Raw genomic sequence first — 15812 nt, forward strand, 5'->3', positions numbered from 1 at the left:
GTATTAATCATCCTAATTGTGCATAACGTTCTTATTTTTGTTCGAATAAATTTGTGAATGGGAAAAGTCAACGAAAGTATTTCTGCTATGACATGTGGGGAAAACTCTAAAGTTATATAAATTACTCTAGGATTTTAACGTTAGTGAATAATAGTAGCATGCACGAGGTGGTCAGGTCTCGTTTTTTATGTTGTTTCGGGGGTGTGAATCACAAAGAGGTGGTCAGGTCTTGCATTGGTCTCGTTTCGTGGGTGTGAATCACAAAGAGGTGGTCAGGTCTCGCATTGGTTTTTTATGTTGAATCACAAAGTGCCGCAGCTGTTATTTGTACGAGCCTTGGGAAATCTAGAGTGTTGAAATAATTATAGATGATTTCTGCATGTCCTAAAAAGATGAGTTAACTAAACAAAAATGAATCATTTTATGAATGACTATGGTAAAATTTATCCTTGACATTAACTGATGCTAAGAGCATCAGATGTAAAGTTTGAAAAACCGTAACACACTTTGTATTCAATAATTGGGTGCTTTGGAGTGAAGCAAAAGGGGTTGGATTCAGCGACGGTGTGTGTTTAAATGTCAGATATATGTTTACGGGTTATCATTTATGTCAATGATCATGTTTTGAGTTATGTAAAGGTTTAAAGTGAAGTTAATTACAGTACAGAGAAGTTAGGGTGTAAGAGAGAACACAGAAGGGAGTTCTATAAGCACACCGATGATAATACTGTAATGGAATGAGAACACTGGTAACGAGTTATGTGATTTGAATGCCTAGAAGTCTGCAAACCATTTTTGAATTCTACTGTAATTGTTGATCTCTTTGTGTCATATTTTTAATGTTCCAGTCAGTGCCAAAGGGAGGACGAGGGTCAATAATTGTGTTTCCATATTCGTTTTTATGAGGCATGGTTGCCTCAAAGGGAGGTCTGATGTATCTGGAAATCACAATTAACACTAAGATAGCTTAAACAACTGTTTAGTGTAGTGTGACATTACATTGTCTTCCAGCAGGGCAAACAAGTCAGGACACAGTGGCTAGGAATCTCAGAATAGCCAGTGGCTTGATGACCACTAACAAATGGTTGGGTGTCGCTTGGTAGGCTTGCATGTTAGAACACCTACTGTGCCTCCTAGCACTGGGCTTCCTGGTGACCATATATGGGGACAATTTGGGACGAAGGGGGTTTGGGTAACCTGAGACCACCTTTGTCTCTGCTTTAAGGTCTACTGTAAATGCCTATCTGTACGTGTGTTAGTCTGGAAGCCGAGAGGCTGAAGGATCCGTGGGGCTCTGTCCCCATGGCTGATGCTGTATTGAACTCTGCAAATAAAATGGAACTCCGGAACCTTCATCTGCCTGTCTCTGCTGTTGACTTCATGCTCCGTATTTTTGCCTGAGTATTTTCTAGTCTAAGTATTCAAAGGTCTGTGTATGGGCCTTTGTTTATAGAACAGATTCTTCAATAGCAATGCAGGAAAGCATGTCCACCCATGCAGGCCCACGTTACGTTTCCTCACCATGCACCAACCCCAAAATCCATGTCTCATGCACCCATAGGCCTATCACATTTGTTAATCTTGACGCACTCTACTGTTGCATGTATTTTCAGATCACCAGAACAATTTCAGAACTGGTGAACCATCTCTTGATGTCAACCAGCCATTGTATTACTGTGGAAATGGGACGGTCATTTTAAGGTTTTCAAAGATCAGGCATTCAGCAATACATTGGAAAGGTGAGTTAGGTTTCCTACCAAGACAGAATCGCATTCACCTATGCCTTCATGTTCTAATCGAGTGATTGGAGTCTCAAACTTTTAAGTTTCAAGGGCCCCCAGTTTGGATGCCTTAGTAGGGCTGGGCTAGGCCAGCCGCCACCCCATAACTCAGTGTACACATGGAGCCATAAGTGGATCCGTAAGGGACCATTTATTGAAGTTAGACTTATTTTAGGGTCCTTTTGGTTCATAACTATCAATAATTTAGCTGGGGAGCACCTCTAGGGGTCCCTGGACACCACTTCGAGAACCTCTGGGATTAACAGATATTTCATTTTCATTTCATTCACATGTATAGGTCATATTTTGCTAAATCTTATACTTGAAGTAAAATAGTGTTAATTTATGGCATTCATGGTTTTAGGGGTAATAGGGGATGCTGAATCCAAATCTGCTGTATGCCCAGATCAAAAATGTTAATAACAATGCCTCAAAATTGATCATTTAAAGATGGCAGTTACCACTGTGCAGAAAAATATGAATAAAAACATATCCTTTTGGCTAAAGGTTTGGGGAATCCAATGCCATATTCAGATTTTAGATGAAATGTGAGGAAAGTGCTTAAAATATATTGGAGCAGAAAGCTCAGGAGGTCAGTGCAGAACTGTCCTGTCAGAACCCAAGTGGGAGCATTTGAGCGCTCTATTGGCAGATTCGAATGCCATTAATGCGTTGAAAGGGACAAAATCACGTTTAATCAGAGCATTCAATGCTCGCGTCTACTGACCTATACCGCAACAGTCTCCAGTGCGAAATGTTATATTGTGACGTTTTGGAGAAATTCAGTAGGCTGCATTATGCGTTGTTAACGGCTACTGTTTTGACAGCAGCCATGCATGTTGTCTGACATTAACCTAACCCTAATCTATTTTATATGGAACTTGAATGTCAATATCTCTACAGTTGGGAAGCAGCTAATGCGACTGACCTGTCTGCCTGCACACTGTCGCAAGCACACTGACTCATTGAACAACAGGTCTTGGTTTTTGTTGACGTTTGTCTACACTGGCTGCAGCTTCACACAATGGGTAACAACTTGCTATCAAATCTAAATTATAAATGTTCCTGCTATGAATTGAATGAAACTTAAAAAGTGTATTGCGTCTCTTCATAGACTATAGATGGAGTAAAATATAATGCAGTGGATCTGCAGTTCTTTGACCGCCTGCTGAACAAGAATGTGACGAGTACAGCCATTTGTAAGAGTCCCATCAGTTCTCCAGACTCGGAATCAGAAGTTCTGCCTCAGGTACCTGTGGGAGAAGAGACATCACTGTGAAATTATACCTGTTGGAAGGTTAAAGTGTTTGCAATCTTGATCCTGATGTGTCTTTTCCTCAGGGTTCTGTGGAGATTTCACTAAGTTGCTCGTTGAGAATGAATATGGAGATCCAGGCAGGCACATAATCCTTATTTCCGTTTATTGGTCAGCAATCAGTTACAGACAGGTTACAGATATCATCGTTCCATCATATTGAGGCCTGCATCTCATGCAGGGCCCCCCTTGTCTCTCTCTCTCTCTGTCTCTCTCTGTCTCTCACTCACACTCTTCTACTGATCCCCTACCTGTCTTATACAGTCTTAACATGTGGGTGTCACCCTGTTCCTGCGTGTGTGTGTGTGTGTGTGTGTGTGTGTGTGTGTGTGTTGTTGACCCTCAAGGCTTAGTCAACAAGCTACCACAGAGTCAGCAATCAGTCACCACAGGGGTCTTTCTGTTGAACGCATTCCTTGGGTGGTAAAAGTCACTGAGCCTACTATATATGACAGGAAGAACTCACAGCTGTTATTTAAGATAGCTGACTATCCCAAAGTGTCCCTGCGCCATCTTTAGTGACTGGCTATCCCAGATGGGACTCAATGTGACCTCCTATAAGCCAAAGTATTATGTGTACAATTATGACATATGTTGAGATGCATAAGCTATCAAAATATACATCAGACCCCCCTTCTGGGGAATTAAATATTCCCCAGACATAATTCATATTTTATAAATGACCAAAATTAATTTTCCAAAAAAAATGTTCACTTTTTTCTTTTTCTTCAAAAAATCCCAAAATGTTCAAATTCCCCAAACGGTCTCCCTTCGTAGGTAATTACCCTCTTCCCCCCTGGATAATGTGAAGATGAAACACAGTCAGGTTGACACAAAACTCAAAACAAAATGAACAAAATCAATCTGTTAGACAATGACCCTATCAGTCCGAAGCTGTTTGTTGTCACACCCAGATAAAATAAATTCAAGTGAACTGTTCCTAGGCTAATTACTATACTATTTTTAATTTGTTCCCCAACATTAGATAGGCTGATTCCTGTACCTGTATAGACATCAATATTTGTTTGGAAGTGGATTCCAATATCGACTTAATAAGAAATAATATAATATTCCCTTCTCCCCCCCTTCTTAGTTAGTGAGCAACTTTCATGGAATAATGGATGAATGGCCCTGCAGAAACCATCCATCCGACACTCGGAAAGTTGCACACAAACTAAGAGCTAACATGTAATACTCATGGTGAGTTCCAACCTGTATCAATATTATATGTGACTATTAACATAGTAACATTATACTGACTCCATCAGTCCAACATTGTCTGCAATATATTACTCGATAACCTAAAGCCTACGGGTTACTTCATCCTGTTTTAGTACTTGGTAATGTTCAGTACTTTGGTCTGTTCCACCCATATAAACAAGCACACAGAGGCGACCCCTGTGAACCCTGCCTCCCCAGGCAGACGAGTCAATTTAGTGCATGTGTATACAGGTTCCAATACCAACTCACTCACATCTTCTGACGTTAACTCATTATCCTAATGTAGGCCTATTTTAACTAACAATCAAACAACATTTGTATTACTAACTAGAATATAATTCCCATTCCTTAATTGGACTTCACTGTGATACTTAAGGAAGTTATCTAAAATGAACTCATATTATTACCATCAACTATTATTTTCAAACAACTATTTTAACTATCTATATTGTACCAAATTAGAACCGAACCAGCATGGGGCTTGTTCCGTTGTACCTCTTGTATGACAGACCTGAAACTGAACCATATTTAAAACAGAAATTAAACTCCTTATTTAACTGAAATCCTATTTAGACTAAATCAAATTCCTATATTGATTACATCCTGTTTAGACTAAATCAAATTCCTATATTGATTGAATACAAATACCTGTAAAATGAAAAGTTAACACTCAAAGCATGACAAAATGGTTAGACCATCCCTTTAACAGTACTATTTCCAGTACCTTGTTATATCTATTTTGACCTGCCAGCACAGAATACAACAAAACACAAACATTAGAACAACATTTTCCAACATTAATCACAATTCAGATGAACCGCGATTTCTTCTTCTTTCCATGACGCAAATTGTTCAGACGTTCAACGCGCAGTAGGAAACGGTTCCCACAATTCTTTTTTCGCCTATAGAATAAAAACGCTTGGAACATCCTTCTTGATTCTCAGAGCTAGCACAGCTCTCTGATCTGTAGGTTCGAAGCAGACAGTTTTGTCACCATATGCTCCAGCACCAATGAACCACATGAGCTTAACTGCAGTCGGCAGTAGGACTCAGTAGAACTCACTTTGAGCATCACAAGGCTCTTAGTAGACAGCTTATTGCTTAGTCATGTCAATCATGACAGCAAAAGCATTGAAACGCTCCTGTAGCAGGAACGCTCCTGTATACGAACATTGGAACGGTCTGGCTTGGACCTCTCCTCCCTCCTAGTGCAGAAGGAGAACCAGTTTGCACCGGCCCGTGGGCCGTAGCCTCCCTTGGACCTCTCCTCTGTAGCGAACACAGGTCTGTGAAAGTCACCTGCTGTTGATTTCCGACGGTAGAAGCTGAGTTAGGAGCTCCTCTGTCGCTGTTCTCGTAGTGTTGTGTAGACAGCTGCCGCAGACACACCCCCCTGGACTCTCTGCCCTCGGGATGACCTCCTGTTGGCTGTTCAGATGTCACCGTTGACATCATCTAGACCTGGTGGTCTCTCCGTGATCCTTTTGGTGCAGTCAGATGTCACTTTCGACACCTTCAGGAATCCATAGATGGACTCCTCTCCTTCCGCACCTATTAAAGGAAGAAATACAGGCTCCCACTACAAATATCCCCAATCATTCATTAGGATATTGTTGACACTACAAGCTACTGGTCACTAAGATGACCTCTCTGGCATTAATCTCATTCTCTTTGCTAACCTCCCTAGTTCTGGCATGGCAAAGGAATGTAATAACCATGGTGTTGAGAGATTACAATGAGACTATTAAATGAGAGCCATAATAGTGTCACTGAACTAACTAAATTCACTGATGTCAAGACAGTCACCAAACGTATTGATGGACAGGTGTTTTGAGCTGGGGGGCTTGCTTTCTTTAACCCTGAAAGGTTCAACCGTGGGTCTAGATCCCCCGGTTAAAACTTCCACTCCTGGAGATATGGGTCAAATCCCCCTCAGTATGCTACCAGCAAGTCTTGTGCTCAGAACACAGGGTGGCGAATTCCTGTGATCACCGTTATGTAGTAAGGCTGTCAGCCGTCGCCTCCATTAGCCTACACACAAACAGACACTTTTGACTAAAACCAATACTTAAAATTCCCACCATAATACACCCTTACAAATGTAGTCCTTAATTGCGACCTACTTGTTGACATCAGACTCCAAAAGCAGACTTTCTTCCCATCTTTTTCTCTAAATAGCACCCCCAATAAACAGCTCACAGCGGGTCAAACAGAGGTAGGAGGTAAAGACAGGACAGGACAGGAGGTCCACAGGAGGTCCCTAAAGCCCTCTCCCTGTTATCTGAAACTAAACAAGGTATTTATTTTAGGGTGAGAAGGAAATTGCTCTCTCCCCCCTCTTTCCCCTAAAGCACATTCCGTCAGAGCATGCTAAAATTGTCATTGCAATTCCTCACACGTAGCTCTGTATGTATTTACTCATTTAACTATCACTTTTAGAATGGCTCCTACTAGCAATATTTCACCGGACTTAGCTAGAACCTTTTTGAAGTAAGTCTAGTATGAAGTACAGTCAATCATTCATTCACTCACACATACATTATTCTCAATCAATTATCGTGATTTCATTCACACCACACTCTCAGGCTCGTGTGACTTTCTCATTGAAACCCCTGGCTGGTGTCTACCCCAAACTCAAGCTTCATATGGCCTGGCAAACATACTGTACGTTTCTTCTGACACCTGTGACAGGTGTACCAAGCCATAAATCCACCACCAAAATAAAGAAGATCATAGTAGACACGTCTACTATTGCTATGCCTTTTCAATGAGAAGTTCCCTTGCCTGTAGCCTACACTCTCATACAGAGTTGATTCAAAATACTACCACAGTGTAGTAGTATTATTTTCCAACCCTTCAAACATAACTCACCTAACTCACTCACTTCACACAGTCGAACAGAGAGGGGAGAGGGACCCCCCTCGTCTCACTCACTCATGCACTCAATCAGGCGGTGTCCCCTTTCACACACACATTTCAATAGAGAGGGGCGTGTCAAGTCAACTGTCAAAAGAAGAGCATGGCACTTCTCCTTTAGCTGTCCTTCTCATCCACGAGGTCCGGTCAACTTGACTTCCCTCAAAGTTTCCCATTGTGGTTTCTGATCACATTGTCCAGAAAAATGACCATATATCCCACATTTATGGCAAACACCTCTCATCCTCCAGCTTTCCGGGCTGTGACGTGTCTGTGGCTGCACTGCCCCCTGATAGGGTCGCACAGGTGGCTGACATCCCCATTGCCACTGCGTCCTCTGTTGTGGCCCCACGAAACCAGGAGTCTCTCGTACTCTCCATGGCAGAAGTGGTTGTGGCAAAACAGCCGTGCAAAAACGCTGCAAGTGCGTCACATCGCCACACCTATAACAGCCTGTGTAATAACGTGGTCCACTCGGCTTGGGATTATGTGGACGAAACTGTTCGGGCTGAGTCTTGTCAACCCTGGGTGCACTGGGTAGGTCAGGAGCCGCCTGGGGCTCAACCCCAGCTGTCACGACAGCCGCTTGTATGATCTGTTGTGCGACCTCCAACTGGGTCTTGGTCAGCAGTCGAACCATTTCTGTGTGACTTTGTTCCTGCTCATCTGCCTCCTTGCGAGCAAGTCCAACACAGTGCACAATGTGATCCGCGTACAGAGCATGGGGCAATTTCGCCAGGCCAACCACTGTCTGCAGATTGGCCCTGACTTTCTCAGGAAGACCTTGTTCAATTTTTGAGTAGACAGTAGACCGTTCAAGATCATTACGCTCAGGGTCCTTTCCTGTGGCATCCATCCATTCCTGGCATACGCGGGCGACATATTTACGTGGCGGTTCGGAGACCCCCAGCGGAGATATCGTAATCGTATCCGGATGCACCTCAGTGGGGTACAAGACTCTCAGCGCACGCCATAGTGCTCCTCTGTGACTCAAGAAAAGGTCCGCGTCTCCAGCCGTCGTGCCTGCGTACAGTCGAAGTCCCGCACGGATAAGAATGTCATCTAGGCCGTCTATGTCAATCAGATTTGCCAGAAGTTGTTTTAAGTCACCCACAGTTAGCTCTGTCTCAGTCAAAAGGTCCTCAAACTTCGATATCCAGCGGTGCGCACCATCCCGCAAAAGGGGAAGTTGACGCACAATGTCAGTCATGTCGACGGACGCCCATGGCTTGTATTCCATATGTCTGCCCTTCCCCAGCATCGGGAGCATCCTGGGGCAGTTATCATCAATGTCAGGTGTGGGCCTCTTTGATCTGCATGGGCCTCTGTTCAAGGCCCCCCTGGAGTCTTTCACACGTCTCCGGCTTGAACGTGTGCGAGTGCCGGAATGGCTCTCACAATCACTGCTATCCTGTTCAAAATCCTCATCACTTTTGTTGACGTACTTCCTCTTACTCCCACTCTGCCTGTCGTGACTCGGTAACACACGTTTCTCCGTGCGTCCAGCAGCTCTGTCACGGCAGTGTTTGCTCTCCAGCTCTTTCAACGCATCAGAATGGTCATTGTACAATCGAACCAAGTCTTTTTCTTGAGCAGCCAATCCAGCCAAACGCTCCGCCAGGTACGTAGTAGCGGCTGAATCCTCAATATTCTCCCGAAAACTCTTCTCCGCCTCAGAAATCTGCCCATGAAGAACAGTGAGACTATCGCCAAGAGAGTTCAGCATCATGACAGCGTCCCCCCTCACTTCCTCCTGTGACAGGTTGCTGCCGCTCATGGCCGGATTGGGGCTTGCTGTCCTTCTGTAGATGTCATCACCTCCATGTAAACTGTGGCTGTGTGCAGCCTTGTCACTGAGATCACCGATCAACTGTTTCTCCCTCACTGAAAGTCCATTCAACTGCGTCTCAATCATACGCAGAAAATGTCTGTGTGCCCTCGTCGACACAGTCAATTCACTGATCAAGTCCCTTTTCAGGCGCCGGACCGATCCCAGCTCCTCTTTAATACAGTCTGCTTGTAGCCCAGGTTTTGACTGCTCAGATGTTCTCACGTCCCTGTTGTCCACCTCAGTCTGTGCTGAGTTGTTGCTGTGACCCTCAGTGTCAATGCACTGGTTGTCTGTGCTGCAATCAGCGGAAATCTTCCCATCGGGCAGTACTGACACAGGAGACAATGGTACGGACAATTTCCTGCTCATCTCCTCACTGTCAATATGACTCGTTCTCAGCTGTCGACCTATTTTTACTTGAATCTGATGCCATTTTTCTGAAATTCTGGGAATATTCTTAGATGAGAATTTGTTTTGCACAATGTGCACTGGAGTAGAAGCCATAACTACTAAATTGTAGATAATCTCACTCACTGTCATAAATTCTGGGTGATACACTCTGTACTCTGACTGCAGTCTCCTCTCACCTCACACAGACACGCATACTCATTTGCATACTAGCCCCAAAGAATGAGTAGATAGTCTACAAACTCATGTAAAAACATGTAATACTTTCCCTCTCACACCATCCGCACAGGAAAATGTAACATAAAGGAATGAGAAAACTACTGACAGTGACAAAGAAATATAGAAATGCCTCTATATATTTTTTTTAGACTAGCAAGTCAAATCACTGACTGAGGGAAGAGATTGACCCCCCTGCATGCACTCCAAGCAACTGTTTTGTCCCAGAATCAAATTACCCCTGCAGGCTATATTTTTTGACTAAAATAAAAAACCTGTATGCTTAACCATCCAAATTAACCTATCTAATTTTACAAAGGATAAATGAAATATCCTAAATGTGATCATTTACAATGAGAAATGTATTCTCAATTACCTCCTAAATTTAGCTTGGACCCCCAAATTAAAGCCAATTTAACCTGAATTAAATCCCCAATTTAATATCTATATTACTCCCCCCTCAGAAACATGTCCCACATGCTTCAGAAATACCTAAAAGAAAAAATAATACTATAGGCCAACCCAAATAATAACACCCAAGCCTAAAGCATAAAATCCTCCCCCGCTCCGTCGCAAAGACAAAGAAAAAGGCCTCCCCAGCATGCGGCATTCAACCCCAACTCACAAAGATGCTCTAGCACACACACAATCATACCATATAAGCTACACTACCATCTAACTCTTAAACCCTGTCAACACCCTAACAGAAGCAGACTCCACGTACCTAATCACTAACCTAACCAATAACCTGCCTAACACAGCGTCCAGATGTACACTATGGCCCTAACACGTACGCTTAACACAAGAATCACAAACCTATTCCATCATCCTAACTTCAGTCCTGGGTTCCATCCAAAGTCACGTCAAAAGCAACAAAAAATCCACAGATACGCAGGTCCGTCTTGCGTGGCGTAGAAAATCCCCAGACTTTTCCTCACCAACCACCCTCCAACGTCTGGCGCCATTTATGATGTGTCTTTTCCTCAGGGTTCTGTGGAGATTTCACTAAGTTGCTCGTTGAGAATGAATATGGAGATCCAGGCAGGCACATAATCCTTATTTCCGTTTATTGGTCAGCAATCAGTTACAGACAGGTTACAGATATCATCGTTCCATCATATTGAGGCCTGCATCTCATGCAGGGCCCCCCTTGTCTCTCTCTCTCTCTGTCTCTCTCTGTCTCTCACTCACACTCTTCTACTGATCCCCTACCTGTCTTATACAGTCTTAACATGTGGGTGTCACCCTGTTCCTGCGTGTGTGTGTGTGTGTGTGTGTGTGTGTGTGTGTGTGTTGTTGACCCTCAAGGCTTAGTCAACAAGCTACCACAGAGTCAGCAATCAGTCACCACAGGGGTCTTTCTGTTGAACGCATTCCTTGGGTGGTAAAAGTCACTGAGCCTACTATATATGACAGGAAGAACTCACAGCTGTTATTTAAGATAGCTGACTATCCCAAAGTGTCCCTGCGCCATCTTTAGTGACTGGCTATCCCAGATGGGACTCAATGTGACCTCCTATAAGCCAAAGTATTATGTGTACAATTATGACATATGTTGAGATGCATAAGCTATCAAAATATACATCAATCCTAAAAACTGCATGTAGGTAGACAAAAATAGTCTAATCTAATCCATTTTAAAGACATGGTGAAATGAAAAGTACATTTTTCACACATGTAGAGCAGTGGTTCTCAACCTGGTCCTTGGGGGGGGGGGGGGGGGGGGGGGGTTCCTGGCGGAAAACACTCCTTGGGCTAAAAACGGCCATATGCATCATCACAAATGTGATGAGGTCAGCATATTTGGGCAAGTGACTATGGCCAAACTAGGCGGTCTATGGCCAAACTATGGGTCACTAGGGGGTTTTCATGATTCTGAACCCATTCCAAGCATTCGTTTCGCACGAAAAACAGTCGTTGGGCTAAATTCGGCCATAGACACTTGCTCAAATGTGCCCTGATCTGGCCAAATGTGCTGACCTCATCACATTTGTGATGATGGATATGGCCTTTTTAAGCCCAAGGAGTGTTTTTCGTGCAAAACTAATGCTTGGAATGGATTCAGAATCATGTATACACCCTAGTTTGACATGTCACATGCTACTTAAAGCATAATGAAATTTAGAACATTTTGCCTTATAATGGTTGTATGGTACCCCAACTTTCAGCAGCTGTCAAAAAAAACTGGCAACTCGTGAATCGCAGGGAAAGTGTTCTACAATTAACTCGGGCAACTCGTGAATAGTAGTCAAAGTGTAGTCAAAACACAATTATCGAATGTAGAAGAATTGTTATTTTGATCGTTTGCCTGTTATCTCTCCAGGTACCAACATCAATACAGCATGGAATTGTAGACATATGTATCTGAAAACATTGTAGGTTAAAAATAAGCAACTATCTGGACTGTGTTTGCCATGACATGTCTGAGTACTTCTTCTACCTCTGATGTATGTACCTGTGACCTCTGTTTTGTTCACAGTATGGCAGTCCCGACTTTCAACTGGGTTATTGTGGAACTACTGAAGAACTCTCAAAGATAGTGGACTGTTGTTCCGTTGAGTCCTGGCAAAAGAATGCAAGGTCACATCGTATTGCCAGAAATGTAGAAAGCGACTCATGGACCCTTTGGGGCTTCGAAGAAATTCCTTCTGAGTCTTTTGATCAAACTAGGCCAAGTTCTTTATTTGACCTTTGGGGATTTGATGAAATTCCACATGCTTTTGTTCCTACTAAAGATAGTAATACACAGACTAGTACTACTCCTACGGCCACAACGCCTGCAGGAATCATGGAACTTTGGGGATTTCCAAACATTCCTACTTGTAAACAAACACAGGTGAGTACTGTTCCTGTGACAACAAGGCCTGCTCCAGAGATCACAATGGCTGCTCCCACGTCAGAGACTGCTCCCATGTTGGAGATGAGGACCGTCCCCATAACAAAGACTGTCCCCACAACTACAACTACCCAAACGACTACTCCCACAACAACTCCAACCACTACAGTCACCCCGACAACCACGACTAGGACCACTATGGCCGCCCCCGTGACAGTAGCAGTCACCAGGGCGCCGACTACCAAGCCTGTCTCTGAGACAACGGCAGTACCAACGACTACAACCACAACTGCTGTGCCCAGACGACTACAAATTCCACCCCGACGACAACACATGCCACCCCGACGACAACCACTACCACCAACTCAAACTACAACGACTCCCTCAACAACTCTAACTGCTACATCAACGAACACAACAATGGCAGTCACAAGGGCCGTCCCCATAACTACAACTACCCAAACGACTACTCCCACAACAACTCCAACAACTACAGTCGCCCCGACAACCACGACTAGGACCACTATGGCCGCCCCCGTGACAGTAGCAGTCTCCAGGGCGCCGACCACCAAGCCTGTCTCTGAGACAACGGCAGTACCAACGACTACAACCACAACTGCTGTGCCCCGACGACAACCAATGCCACCCCGACGACAACCACTACCACCAACTCAAACTACAACGACTCCCTCAACAACTCTAACTGCTACATCAACGAACACAACAATGGCAGTCACAAGGGCCGTCCCCATAACTACAACTACCCAAACGACTACTCCCACAACAACTCCAACCACTACAGTCGCCCCGACAACCACGACTAGGACCACTATGGCCGCCCCCGTGACAGTAGCAGTCTCCAGGGCGCCGACCACCAAGCCTGTCTCTGAGACAACGGCAGTACCAACGACTACAACCACAACTGCTGTGCCCCGACGACAACCAATGCCACCCCGACGACAACCACTACCACCAACTCAAACTACAACGACTCCCTCAACAACTCTAACTGCTACATCAACGAACACAACAATGGCAGTCACAAGGGCCGTCCCCATAACTACAACTACCGAAACAACTACTCCCACAACAACTCCAACCACTACAGTCGCCCCGACAACCACGACTAGGACCACTATGGCCGCCCCCGTGACAGTAGCAGTCTCCAGGGCGCCGACCACCAAGCCTGTCTCTGAGACAACGGCAGTACCAACGACTACAACCACAACTGCTGTGCCCCGACGACAACAAATGCCACCCCGACAACAACACATGCCACACCGACGACAACCACTACCACCAACTCAAACTACAACGACTCCCTCAACAACTCTAACTGCTACATCAACGAACACAACTCCTGTCCCCATGACCACGATGGCTGCAACCACAACGACTACAACCACAACAGCCACCACTCCTTGTACTGCCATTACAATGGCAGTCACAAGGGCCGTCCCCATAACTACAACTACCCAAACGACTACTCCCACAACAACTCCAACCACTACAGTCGCCCCGACAACCACTGATGATCCGATGACCACAACACCCCTCCCCACGACTAGGACCACTATGGCCGCCCCCGTGACAGTAGCAGTCTCCAGGGCGCCGACGACCAAGCCTGTCTCTGAGACAACGGCAGTACCAACAACTACAACCACAACTGCTGTGCCCCGACGACAACAAATGCCACCCCGACAACAACACATGCCACACCGACGACAACCACTACCACCAACTCAAACTACAACGACTCCCTCAACAACTCTAACTGCTACATCAACGAACACAACTCCTGTCCCCATGACCACGATGGCTGCAACCACAACGACTACAACCACAACAGCCACCACTCCTTGTACTGCCATTACAATGGCAGTCACAAGGGCCGTCCCCATAACAAAGGCTGTCCCCACAACTACAACTACCCAAACGACTACTCCCACAACAACTCCAACCACTACAGTCGCCCCGACAACCACTGATGATCCGATGACCACAACACCCCTCCCCACGACTAGGACCACTATGGCCGCCCCTGTGACAGTAGCAGTCTCCAGGGCGCCGACCACCAAGCCTGTCTCTGAGACAACGGCAGTACCAATGACTACAACCACAACTGCTGTGCCCCGACGACAACAAATGCCACACCGACGACAACAAATGCAACCCCGACGACAACCACTACCACCAACTCAAACTACCACGACTCCCTCAACAACTCCAACTGCTACATTAACTCCTGTCCCCACGACTACCAAAGCCAAACGTCGTTGGTGTGATGGCCGCCACCACCGACGTCAACGGCCATCGCAAACGACTACAACCATAACCGCTGTCCCCACGGTGCCAGCAAAACAATGGCTGCCCCCATGGCGATGACGTCAGTGACCAAAGCCAACTGCTGTTGGTGTGATGGCCGTCCCCATGACTACGACCACAGCAGCAATCCCCACGACTACCACCATGATGGCTACCCCCACAACAATGGCAGTTACCATGACGTCGACAACAACGGTCGTCCACATGACAACGGTAGTACTCACGACTACAACCGCAACAGCTACCACCACGTGTACTACCACTACAATGGCAGCCGCCCCCACGACTACAACCACAAGAGTAGTCCCTACGACTACAACCACAAGAGTAGTCCCTACGACTACAACCACAACAGCCAGCTAGATTTAAATGTAGAAAAAGGGGATATTAAAAAAGGGGTTTGTCTCTCTATTTACTGAAGTTGTGACCCATAATAAATTGGTTAACCCACTGCTTGGGAAACAGTCTAGTGATCTCTGTATTTGGCTGCAATGTGTAATAATAATAGCTCAAATGTATATAGTGCTTCTAAATACACAAAGCGCTTTACATAAAACACTAGGAACAGACTTTATTCAAGAAAACAAAAAAAGCAAAACATGTACAATATCGGTGCTAGGTTAAAAACATAAAAGGGAAGGGAGGACATCTTAACCAAACCTCAGCTGGGAAAAAAACAAATGGGCTTGCACCTCTAACTATACAGGTGTGCTTAGCACTAGCAGGTGATGTCAGGTAAGGCTCAAACCACACCAATGAGTCGCAACTCCTTGCAACAAAACAGTTTTAAGGACATGTCACATCAATGCAACTCCTGCCATTGGGGATAATGGTTGCATGATGCAACTACACGCAACCATTTGGTTGCAAGGAGTTGCATGGGAAATCATTGGTGTGGTTTGGGAATAGGAGAGCTCACATAGTACTGTATAGAGCGTCGCAGGTTACCCCCTTTCATGATGA

General features: G+C 45.1%; 1 long non-coding RNA gene across 1 annotated transcript; it reads left to right on the forward strand.

Annotated features, from left to right (window-relative positions):
* The first annotated feature begins 1645 nt into the window (after positions 1 to 1645).
* On the forward strand, positions 1646 to 12490 carry LOC306943314. The gene is made up of 4 exons (XR_013792384.1): positions 1646 to 1739; positions 2685 to 2809; positions 2896 to 3030; positions 12168 to 12490. It is a non-coding gene; the product is annotated as an uncharacterized lncRNA (long non-coding RNA).
* The last annotated feature ends 3322 nt before the right edge of the window (positions 12491 to 15812 follow it).

The sequence above is a fragment of the Electrona antarctica genome, assembly GCF_951216825.1.
Source record: "Electrona antarctica genome assembly, chromosome: 19".
NCBI classification, from domain to species: Eukaryota; Metazoa; Chordata; class Actinopteri; order Myctophiformes; family Myctophidae; genus Electrona; species Electrona antarctica.